Source organism: Nomascus leucogenys, chromosome 10 (assembly GCF_006542625.1).
Source record: "Nomascus leucogenys isolate Asia chromosome 10, Asia_NLE_v1, whole genome shotgun sequence".
NCBI classification, from domain to species: domain Eukaryota; kingdom Metazoa; phylum Chordata; class Mammalia; order Primates; family Hylobatidae; genus Nomascus; species Nomascus leucogenys.
This window is the reverse complement of record NC_044390.1, coordinates 39613902-39626819: the sequence shown is the minus strand read 5'-3', so window position 1 is coordinate 39626819 and position 12918 is coordinate 39613902. Positions and strand designations below refer to the sequence as shown.

At 38.5% G+C, this 12918-nt stretch overlaps 1 pseudogene; it reads right to left on the bottom strand.

Annotated features, from left to right (window-relative positions):
* Nucleotides 1-533: 533 nt before the first annotated feature.
* LOC100589467 lies at nt 534-1191 on the bottom strand (annotated as a pseudogene).
* Between the last annotated feature and the right edge of the window lie 11727 nt (nt 1192-12918).

Genomic DNA, 12918 nt, shown 5'->3' with positions numbered 1-12918 from the left:
AATTGAAAATGCTGATTTACTTTTGTAGCAAATGGTTTTTCTTTGAGGACTAATGAAGATAGACAAGACCCCATTAAGGTGAAGTCGGCTATTTCAAATATTCAACAGTTTACATTTTTAAAAAATCCTTTTAAGAGCTAAGCGTCTGTATCCACTGATAGCAATGCAATATCTAATTTATGATGACTTGAAACAAAACAAATACCCATAAGGAAAAAAAGCTATATTTTAATTTTATCTAAATTTACTTTCAGTCAATAGTTCAGTAGCATTTTCCTCCCAATACAATACTCCCTCTCTCTATAAGGCTGTTCCTGGGAGCCAGACAAGTTTAGGTAATAAGGGAGTTAAGAGATTAAGTGCTTGCAGTTTTAAACAAACAATAACTTTTTGCTTCCCTCTTAATGTGCTAATAGTTGTGTCTAAAAAAAAATACAATTCTTAAAAAGATACCATTTCTGATTTATTTATTATCTGTAACCTTTGGAAACTAATCACATGAAACTACAAAATTAGCAAATGTCTTGAAATCTGTAGATAAAACATAAATTACCTCTAATTTCAAACTCTCATTTATTAGTGTACCACTCAATCTTTTAAAAAAATGAAAAAGAAAAAAAAAAGTGGCTCCAAAGACAGTCTTATACCATTCTTTAAAAAAAGAAACTGTTCCTTTTAACTTTACACCCATCCCATATCCCAATTTCAAAACATCATTTAATTGTCTTGGTCATGGACATTTCCAAGATGAGATTTTATATTTCGCCCCCATAGTTTCTGGTTATCAGAAAACCCATGCTTTCCTTTATTGAAGGAGTTTGGTCCAGCTGATGTTGGTGTATCCATCTTCATCTTCATTAAAAGCTGCTGCTACTGAAAATTTTTGGAGCAAGAGTTGGAACAGTTTCTTTAGGCTTACTTGATCCAAGTTTGATGGATATGGTTGACGCTTTCTTTGTCGTCTACCTATGGCAAATCCAAAGTTGGAGATCTTTGTAGGCTTTGTTGGGCGGTCTGCAGCTTCTTCTTCACTGATCGCTTCTCAGAGCTGCGACTGGAACTTTCCCCTCCATTACTGGAAGAAACAGTCTTAGCTTTCACAGGTTTTTCTGCTTCTTCCTCAGGTCCTCCGGTAGCTCCAGCTCGCTGCGACTCTTCAGGCTTCTTCTCTCCCCGCTTCTCGGCCGCCATTTTCCCTGCCGCGGCCTCCCCGGTATCCACTTCTTAATTCAGTCCAATAATAAAAAGAAAGAAAGAAAGAAAAAACCTACAAAAAAAATTTTCAAAATGAGAATCTTATATTCCACTAAATGATATTTACTAAAAGTTTAAAATACAGACATTTTCAATTTATAGAAAGACAGTATTTAACTCCCAAGTACCTTTACTGAACAACATCAATAGCAAAATAAGGTGTTTATTATTTGGTGTTTAACAGAAAATACATTTATTACATGTTTAAAATTTTACATAGATGAAATATTTCTATAGCTTTCTCCTTTGTTTTTATAAACTTCTTATAAAACATATCTTTTTTCAAAATAAACAGGATAACTTTATGTATTTATATGTTTCAGAAAAATATATAAAATGTGGGAAATAAGTGGCATTTAATATATGCTATTACATGGATAGATGAGTAAAACAAAATGGTACTCTACTATTTTATATAAAAATAATGCATTTCGCTTTTTTTGAAAAATAAAGGATTATAGTCTTGGAAATCTTTTTCCATAAGTAAATAGAGAAATACACCATTTATTTTAGAGGTCCATGATGATTGAATTCATAGATATACAGTAGTTGCCTTTCTGCAGTTTTAGTTACGCACGGTCAACCACAGTCTGAAAATATTAAATGGACAATTTCAGAAAAAAAAAAATCAGTCCACTAGCCTCACTCTATGCACTTAGGTTTTGCCTGTGGTTGCATACCTGGTTCATCTGGGCCATACTCAGGTCATGTGACCTTTAACCTGGCCAAACTCGTCTCTTCAGCAGCCGCACAGCATAGTGAGCTAACCAACTGCGGTCAGCGTTTAATTGGGGATGCAGCTTGATCTTATAGAGGTGCTCTGCTTTTAGAACACCTCTAAGGCGCCTTTTCCCGGCTCCCTTTCAGGAACGCCCATGCTCGCAGAAGCCATTACAATCCCGTCGTGCAGCAGCCTGCGCTATTGACCAGCCTGGAAGTCATTTTTCGACTCAAAGGGAGAAGAGTGGGTTTCTGCTCTTTCCTTGCACCCTCTGAAGGACACGGCAGAAGATAAGGGAAAATGGCCATGAAATGCTCCAGGGGAGCTAGGTCCAAGGCCTGGTGCTCACCAAAGATTGCGCTACTCTCAGCATGGTACAGGAAGACAACTGATGGGACAATGCGAACTGGGACAATCTCCAACCCAAAGGGTTGGAGAGAACAGCACTACGTGAGACCACAGCACAACCCCAGTCAACCTTTAAATCAGAAAAGGAGCTGGAGGATGCAATTCATTGATATATAGAAAGTTTTAAAAAGTAAAAACTGAAATACAGAAAACAAAGTTTGCAATGTATAAGAAATAAAGGACTGAAATTTGTACCTACAACTCAGCCCAGTAGTGGAATCCTGTTTGACAACGAGGTTTTCTTTGCCTTAGGGGAGCATAGGGAAGCTATGGGGGAAGCAAGAGGAGCTCTAGAATGTGTTTTGTGACTGTACCCTTTCCTTAATTTTGGTTCTGTACAGAAACAAACGCAGACTAAGTCTATGTATAGCCATATCTGCTATTCACTTGTAAATGTTCCAAATAATTCAGGTAGCCTCTCAGAAGACACTCCAGCACCACTTAGCTGGATATTTCAGGGCAACTCATGTCATGTTTGGAAATATCCAGATAATAGTCTAGTTGTCATCTAGTTTCTTCCTTCACTAAAAAAATGCTCAGCTGGACGTGGTGGCTCACGCCTACAATCCCAGCACTTTGAGAAGCCAAGGTGGGAGGATTGTTTGAGCCCATACGTTTGAAACCAGCCTGGGCAATATAGTGAGACTTCATCTCTACAGAAAATTTAATAATTATCTCAGCATGGTGATGCTTGCCTGTAGTCCCAGCTACTTGGGAGGCTGAGGCAGGAACATGGCTTGAGCTCAGGAAGTCAAGGCTGCAGTGAGCTGTAAAGGTGCCACTGCACACCATCCTGGGCAACAGAGTGAGGGCCCGTCTCAAAAAAAAAAAAAAGAGAGAGAGAGAAAAGAAAAAAAAGTGCTCAAATTAAAATCTCTGTATATACAGTATTTATCTAAACATTCTCATATATGTAAAATTCCAGGGATGTTGACATCATGTAGAACAAGCATAATTTGCAAAACCAGCATGCTGCTTCTATTTAAAGCAATATCCCCTGGGTGTGACCTGAGCTTGTAAAACAAGTTCATTATATTTCCTTTCTGGAGACAACATGTCAAACCTTAAATAAGGCTACTAATCAGAAGTTTAATTAAAAAATTTCAGCCGTGCAAAGAAGGAAGTTATATTCACCAGGGCTGAGAATAAATGGTAATGTTTTCAAAATCTGCGAAAAGCCTGTATTATTTGCCTTACTCATCCACTTTGCTTACTACAAGCCCCTTTTATCTTATTTTCATATTATTTAATTTTCTCCCTGCCTGAAAGTAGCTTTAGTCTATCTGAAAAAATATTATAATCCAAAAAATGGCAAGGATAATTGAACAACAACAACAAAAATAATCAAAGCCATTCATGGTTCATGTGCCCAGACGAAGCTGTATTTATGGAACAGTCTTTTTTTCTAGAAGTCCAATGTGTAAATTAAGTTGCACCAAGGCAAGTCAAATTATTCCCTGGCCGTTTGTAGTATGCAATGTTTTATGTGACTTTTTACCCTCTTATTCAGTAAAACAATACGTACTTGTATAGCAGCCAGACGAAGCAGTGAGTCACAGTCATCTAAGAGATGCCAAGTACTGTACCTCCTTGCGGAAACACACTCACCATGTGTAATGAGGACTCTCTGGATTTCCTGAAGTGATTCAACACAAATTGAATTCAACATTGAACTGAATAACCATAGATGTTGACAATCACAAGATCGGACGTACTAGAGTACCACTTGTCTTTGTGTAACTCCCACTCATTTATTACCAGTTAAAAGATGCACCCCTATTAGGTTGGAGTGGAACACTGTCACTCAAGCAAAGAGATTACAGAATGTGGCCAGTTCCTTGTGGATATAAAATAATCAAGGCTTTTTGAGGAAATGGTTGCCAGCTTTGGTTTTATGCTAGAGACCTCCCATTGATCTCTTCTCTCAAATTATTCAGCTTTTAGCTCAAGAGGGATGCTAAGCCAGGCTGGGCACCCAGGTATTTGACAATATAAGTCCTGGTGTCTATAAGAAAAGGAGCTTATAAAAATCCACAGCATGCTAGATGTCATACCTACAGAAAGTATTGCTTTTAAACTCAGGCAGAATAGGATAGATTTGATATGGTTGGCATTAGGGAGCCAACGTGGGCTTTTGAATGAGGAAGTAAGGATTTGATTGAAAATTCACGTTCACTCCTAAATTGTATAAACACTAATGCTTAGGGAAATTCAACTTCTTTGTCCTTTGGAGACAGTAACCAAAAACAGAGATTTGGGGGATATAGGAGTAAAATGATAAGAACAGGAGTGGGGGTCAGGGAGAAAGATACAGTTGCCAGAGCTGTAGTGGACACGACCACTGGAGGGCAAAAAGGGCTTTACATAGAGCTTGAACCAAGTTCATTAAAGAATAAGGCCATTTGGACTTAGGGAAAAGGCCAATAATCACCAGAGGACTTGGATTTATTATCCAAAACATATAGGTCATTTAATCACAAAGTGTTTGGAAGGCTGAAATTTCAACCTAAATTACAAAAGCATCACGGCAAGATTCCACCTGAACTAAAAGTTGGGGAATCAACTAAATCCCAAAGAATAAAGTCTAGAATGTGCCTCTTGAGGGGCAGGCCACTTCCAAACTGCCCATTTGATAGGTTCAAATGGAAAGCCTCTCTCAAAACTCCAGTTCCAAGATGACACCTAATTTACTTTTTAACTTTTATTCTTTGCCTAGAATGAATAAGAAATATGAGTGGTCTTTCATTGTAATGATGAATATGATTCCTTGTATTTACAAGATTTCTGTTCTGTTATAATTTTGATGATGTGCATATAAGAACCCCCATGAATGCTCTAGCACAGTGATTCTCAAAGTGTGGTCCCTAGACCATCAGCAAGGTCTTTGGGAACTTGTTAGAATGCAGTCTCAAGCCCCACCCCAGACTTACTGAATCAGAAACTTTGAGAGAAGAGTTCAACAGGCTGTGTGTACTTTAACAAGCCCTCCAGGTAGGCTCAAGTTTGGTACCTTCTGAGGTAGGCTCAAGTTTGAAAGCCTCTGCTTTTAAATCACAGCAGGAACTATTCAAAATCATTAAGGTCATTAGCTGTGACTTGAGCTCCAAGGTATAGAAAAAAAATCAATCCAATGGGACATTGTTCAATAACTTTCAAAATCATCAAAGCATAGGTGTCAAAGCCCTATCTCATAAGTTTCTTTTAATGAATTGATTTATGTTGTTTATCTAGAGGGGCATAAATTGGTATTTTTATTACTACTGGCCCCCTTATAAAGCAACTGATAGGCCATATAAGTTTTTTAATATAATAATTTTTGTTAATGTTATAGGCCTTTTAATTTTGAATCCCTACCTTCCTTGTGAAGGCCTCTGAAATGGCCCTTCCCTAAATCAGTAGTTGTGGGCAGGGGAATGGAATTGTTTGGCCAATGTGAGAATTCATTCCAACCTCCCTAGGTGAGAGGATGAAATTGCACCCCACTTCCCCATCGTATAAATTAGAAAATATATGAGTCTTCTTCCCAAAGTTTGTTTAGCAACCAACACATGTCCCTTATAAGGAAGGTGATTCCTCTAAGATCATCATCTGTGAGAACAATGTAAGCCTGAAATCAAGAACAATCATCTTACTCGCTATGTGGAGAGATCTTGAATAAAAGTGAAACTGACATCCAGAAAAAAAGGAGGCCAGGCATGGTGGCTCACACTTGTAATCCCAGCACTTTGGGAGGCTGAGGCAGGCAGATCACTTGAGCCCAAGAGTTCAAGACCAGCCTGGGCAACATGGCAAAACCTCGTCTCTATAAAAAACACAAAAATTAACCAGACGTAGTGGCATATGCCTGTAGTCCTAGCTACTCGGGAGGCTGAGGCAGGAGGATCTCTTGAGCCCAGGAGGTTGAGGCTGCAGTAAGTCATGATTGTGCCACTGCACTCCAGTCTGGGCAACAGAGCAAGACTGTGTCTCAAAAAAAAAAAAAAAAAAAAAGAGAGAGAGGGAAAGGGAGACCTGCAAGCATTGTTTGCACTCCCAGGAACCAACCATATGTGAAGCCAAATTAATCCTAAGACCTCCCAGCATGTCAACCAATAAATTCCCTTTTGGCTTGAGTTAGTTTCAGTTGGATTTCTGTCCCTTAAGACCAAAGAACCCTGAATAATACAGTCTCTAAAATAATTTACAGCTTTGTGCGAATCGCAGATGTTTCAATAAACACCTTCAAGGGGAGGCATACATAAAAGATTGTGCTTGACTGATAGTCAAGAAATCAGAAACAGGGTTTTGGTAGTATCTATTGAAGAACTTGGGCAGGTGTTAAGTCTCTGAGCTTCTCCTTACTTACATGTAACAGAAGAGATTGGTTTAGATCTATTCAAGAAACATGTATTCTAGAACTGATAGAGGCCTCAGAGATCAGTGCGTTCAAACATTTATTTTAGAAATGAGAAAACCTGGCCAGTCATGGTGGCTCATACCTGTAATCCCAGTTCTTTGGGAGGCCGAGGCAGGTGGATCACTTGAGTTAAGGAGTTCAGGACCAGCCTGGGCAACATGGCAAAGCCCTATTTCTACGAAAAATACAAAAATTAGCTGGGCGTGGTGGCGTGTGCCTGTGGCCCCAGCTACTCAGGAGGCTAAGGTGGGAGGATCACTTGAGCCTGGGGAGGGTAAGGCTGCAGTGAGCTGTGATAGTGCAACTGTACTCCAGCCTAGGCCATAGAGTGAGACCCTCCCAAAAAAAAAAAAAAAAAGGAGAGAGACAGAGGAGGAAAAAGAAGAAAAAAATGAGAAAATTGCAGAGTCATTTGGTCAATATCATAGAGCCTGTAGGTAGTTGTAGTTGTGCAAGCTCAAACATACTTGCCCTGACTCCGATTCCAGTGCCCTTTTCACAATAGCACTTAACTGTACTTTCTGAAGATGCATTTAGTTAATCATTGTTATCTTTATATACTAACATACTAGGATGGTCTTGGCTGCAAGTAACTCAAATAATTTTTAAGTTAGAGGTTTATTGTTCACATATCAAGACATCCAGAGAAAGGCTGATTCCACTGTTGGTGGGCCCAGAGATCTATAGCATATTAAAACCTAGATTCTTTCCTGCCATTCTCAGCATGTCGACTTTGGTGCCAAGTTCTTTTCCTTATGGTCATAAGATAGTAACAGCAACTCACACAAGTCCTCACACAAGTCCAAAAGCCAGATGGGGAAAAAGTCTTCTTATCAATTATATGTAATGTGGTATACCAGATAGCATCCTGGACAAGAAAAGGGATATTAGGGGAAAACTGAGGAATGCTGAAAAAAGTATGGACTTTAAGCAATAATAATGCATATGTTTTGTTTAATTAATTGGGACAAATGTATGGCACTACTGTAAGATTTTAACAATAGGGGAAACGGTGTGGGGCATATCAAAACTACTTGTACTGCCTTTGCAATTTTTTCTATAGATTTTTCTGTAAAATTATTCTAAAATTAAAAGTATATTTAAAAAAACAAAATAACTGCCCTTTGCTTGAGCCTGCAATAAGCAGTTTGCTTCTTTTCTCCTTTGAAAAATATCTTTGTTCAGAAATTGCTGCTGTTAAGTGGTCTGTTCCCTTGCAGACAACTTGACTGAACTGACTTTAGATAGAAGTATTTCTTGTTTCACTGGAGTCAGATACTCATGGAATCTTCAACAACCAATGGAAATTGAGCTATTATCAAAATGCTATTTCATTGTATGCTGCAATCACTTGTAGACTATAACTGCTAATGCTATAAATGGTGATTGCATGCTATGCCTTCCCCCATTCAAAGTCATATGCACATGAACTGCAAATATTCTTTTTGTTGCACTACAGAGCCTTGCAGATAAAAGATGAATTGTAGACAGCCAAGTTACTGGCTCAGCCAGTCGCAACACAACACAAAACAGGTGACTATAAAAACCATCTCTATTTCTCTCCAATACACCATACTCCCTCTTCCAACACGCACACACATACACAGTTGGGGTGGTGGTGGTTGTGAATGTCTATGTAATGCCAAGATCATCATTGCAGAAACTCCTGATGTGTGTACGCAGAATACTCATTGAGAATCCACTCCACCCATGGCAGAATCGGAGCATACAACACTGAAAATCCAGATGCCAATTCAAACTGTAAGGATATTCTGCAAAATCTCAATATTTAAATTTCTAATCAATATTAAAGACTGAGCAAGCCTCTAGCTCTTTGATTAGGAAATGCTTTTAAAAGTCTGTAGATATGGCCATGCAGGGTTATTTGGAGAAGTATCAACTAGTTTCTTTTCTCCTTTTTCCTTCCTAAGGATTTTGAGACCATTTAGATAAAGTCTAATGCTTTGAAGATGGAAGTTCGAGTTGTTTTGTGAAAAGAAGGTGTTTTGTCAGGTTAATTAACTGTAAACTCTGAACTCTTTCTGAATCAGAGGACACCAGTCTCAAGACAATCATACTTTGCATGGGGTGTGCAAGAAAGCAGCAATATCTGAGAAAGCAAGAGATGGCAAGACTTATCTTGAAATTTATTCAGGGGAAAAAGCCTAATGGATTCTCCTTGTATGACACTGACATAGAGGCATGAGAATGTACTTAGGTCAAGGATTGTAACTGAAAATAATTTGCAGGGGAGGATTGTTTGTTTGTTTGAGACAGGGTCTCACTGTGTTGCCCAATCTGGCGTGCAGGAGGGTGATCACAGTTCACTGTAGCTTCAACCTCCCAGGCTCTGGTGATCTTCCCCACCTCACTCTCCCAACTAGCTGGGACTACAGGCATGCCCCAAAATGCCTGGCCAATTTTTGTGTTTTTTGTAGAGATGAGGTTTTGCCATGTTGCTCAGGCTGGTCTCAAACTCCTGGGCTCAAGCTATCTGCCCAACTTGGCCTCTCAAAGTGCTGGGATTATAGGCGTGAGCCACTGTGCCTGGACTGAAAATATAATTAACTGGACTTCAAACACTAGACCTGATTCTCTAGTAAAAAGAAGTACAAACATATCCCATCCTACAAAAATCCTGACATGTTGAATCTCTATTTTAGGAGTTACCAATACATATTAAAGAAGGATACTTGATTAAAAACCTTTTGAAATTACTAAATAACTAATCAGGGTGCTTGATGTTAGAAGACCCTGTTTATGAAGATTTAATCATATACAAAGGTAATGATTGTTGAAATGATGGGAATATAAAAAACAGATAGATCTCAGGTTTTAAAAATCATAAATTCTGTATAACTTCCAAGGAGCATAAATTCTATAGAAAAGTAGTACAGCTGGAAACGTTGAGGCCTAAGAAATAAATCAACGAAAAGAGCCTGAACAGAGCAGATGATAAGGAAGAATTGAACTTGACACAGATACATTCAACACAGAAAGGTACTGATTCAAATGGCACCTGGAGCTTATGGATGGAATCCAGAGAACCAAGGAAGAATGAAATGCTGAGTTCAAGACTAAATCGTCACTGATATGGTCTTAAAGAATCCTTTTGCTAGCAGTATACTCTGTTTAATTGAGTGACTATGTTCTGGGAGATCCTAGCATTCCCAAAAAGCACACTGGTGTTTTGTAGTTGGTCTGTGGGGTTAATCTGATAGGTAGAAGCAGGGATGATGTGACTCATCGTGGATGGGCTCTATCTGAAGCAGGACGTTTTGTTTCCAACATTTATCATTTGCTATTGCAGCAGCAAAAACAGTCAGTGAACATAGGCTTATCAAAAAACTAGAAGAAAAATATAACAGTGCAATTCCAGACTATTCAAGAGAACTTCCCTCAGTCTGGCTGGTTGATTAACTAAAAAATGGATATCTATCGTTTACTCAATTTTAATGAATATTATTAAAAGAAATACCACAAATTAAAATCAACGACAGCTAAAATGATACTCCATAAGACTTAGAGTTATAAAATTTGTCCCTGGGATATTGAATTTATTGAAATAATTGTTCCCACTTTCCCCTCACACACACTCTTACTAGCAAAAACTGGGATCTGTGAATCATTAGGATCAGAAAACTGACTGATGAATCAAATTTTGTAAATGTTTACCCAAAGAAGAAAGGATTGATCCCAATGCAAATTTTAATACAATTTTAAAAGGAAAAACTGGAAATTGTTAAACCATTCAGGAAACCAATCAAGATTTAAGAAAAATTGCTTCAGAAAACTTTTTTTTACAAAAATGCATTAATGTTGTTACTGTTCCCATTTGAAGGTTTGTTTTCATAACCTCAGCCTCAAAACATCTTCAAAGAATGTTCAGTCAAAAGAAGTCAGTATCAAATATATTCTGAGACCCCTGAATCTGGTATGTGGAATTCAACTTATGCCATTTTATCTCCTGACTTTTGCATATATTGTTCTCCCTGCCTTGAATTCCTTTCTCTGTTTTATATTCTAAGACAACTCAGGAGTCATGCTGCAAGACTCAACTTACAAAAATTGCCTACAGATTGGAGCCTCCTAACCTTTGGGCAGAGTTAGATACTTTTACACTCTATGTTTTTGTAAGGCTCCTGCATGAATATTCTATCATATCACTATAATTTCTTGATTGTATGGCTCTCTCATGTACACTAGATACGAGATTTCTCTAGGGCATGGCTCATGTTCTAGTCTATTTGTTGTGAAATCTCTGGCACATAATAGACATATAATTAATTATTGCTGAGTGGACATATAAGTGAGGACATGTAAGTGAGGACACATAAGTGAGGTCTCCATGCTACTCACTCATTTATTCCTTTTGTCCTTTATGAACAAAATCATCAAATCTGCACTGCAACTTTAAAGATGTATTTAAGAAAAAGTTCTCTCCTATACATTCAGATTAGTACTAAATGTGTATTTTGTGATGTCTCTCTATTAGCAACACCCCTTCCTTTTCACCTCTTCCCTATCTATCATCAAGAAAAGCAGTGCATTAATAGGAATCCACTTGAGACTGGGATGGCCAGCTCAGGACCTCTTCTCTCTGGGTGTTGGTGGGGGCATCCCTAGAGTGTGGGAGCACTTTCTGGGAGGTCCAGAGGTTAGGTCAACCAAGGGCTTTTTCTTTCCATCCCTTCTCAATTTGACTCTGGATTCAGCTGACTATAGTTAAAGGATTAATTGCCATCATTTTGTTCCCTAAATTAAGAGTCATTGTGGTAAGAACCAAGCATAGCAATATGGGTCAACCACAAAGAAATAAATTACTTTGTAAGTTTCAAAAGATTTTCACCAAATTACTGCCCTGTGCAAATGATGTTGGGGGGAAAATTTTGTTTGAGAAACATTTTCTTTTGTGACTATAATAAGGTATATGTACCCCTGCTGAGATATGAGTCACATCCCCTGTGTTAGGAAACTGTGGCTAGTTTTTGTGGGTTTGGGGTTTTGTATTAAATTTTCAGTGCCTCATGTTTCCTATGACTGATGAATGGATCATCACCTGACTCATAGGCTCTTTTGCTATGGATCACCGAAGTGTAGCTTTTAAAATTCAGTAATGTGGCACCCAGCTGCTCAGAGTTTTAATATGGAGGGAGAAACACCGGAAACATGTAACCAGTGCTTTGAAATGTACATTTCTGAAGTCACCTCTTCCAAGCTTTTTGCAGAATTATAATTAAACTGGTCTAGACTAGTTTACAACTCTTATTTTTAGAGACCTACAGTGCCCCTTTTTTGGTCTAAGTAGGGATACAATAAACATTTGGGTTTGTTTTTTCCAGATTAAAGACATGCCACTGACCTCAATTTCAGCATTCTGAAAGTGAATATTTATTTATTTATATATTTATTTATTTATTTATTTATTTATTTATTTATTCAACAAATACTTATAGGATGTCTACCTTGTGTTCCAATTATGGAGACAGTGGTACTTATTAGATAGCCCAGTGTGACTGAAGTTCAGATTATGGAAATTTGTAGGGAGAGTATAAGGGATAAGATTGGAAAGAGCAGTCAAGAGCTAGATCTTAAAGAACCTGTGTGCCAAGCTACAGAGTTTGGGCTTTATCCTGACATCCAGGAGGAGCCCTGAATTGTTTCCACAGAGGGGTGAAATGAGACCTTTTGCACCAGAGTTAAGGAAAAATTAGATGAGGGCAAAGTAAGATGTGGATGGCAGACCAGTTAGGAGCCTATCATCATCATCCAAGAGGCAGATGGGGTAGAGCCGGAATGAAAGCAAGATCAGTGGGCATAGAGCTAGAACTAATAGGACCTGGCAATGAATCCCGGACTGTGGTTTAGAGTCCTGGCAATCAGACTCTTAATGTTGGAGCCCAACCCCCATCACCACCCCAAAGGCACAATCCTTGGTTCTCCTCTTTTCTCTGGAAACACACACTTCCTTCAATCACAACCAATTTCGGGATGACACTCAAATTTATATCTCCAGCCCAGACATCTCTGAACTCTAGACTTGAATATTCAACAGTCTATGCAATACCTCTATCTGGATGTTTAGCAGAGCTATTCAACCTACCATAACCCAATCTGAATGGGAGACCTTCCTTGAAAC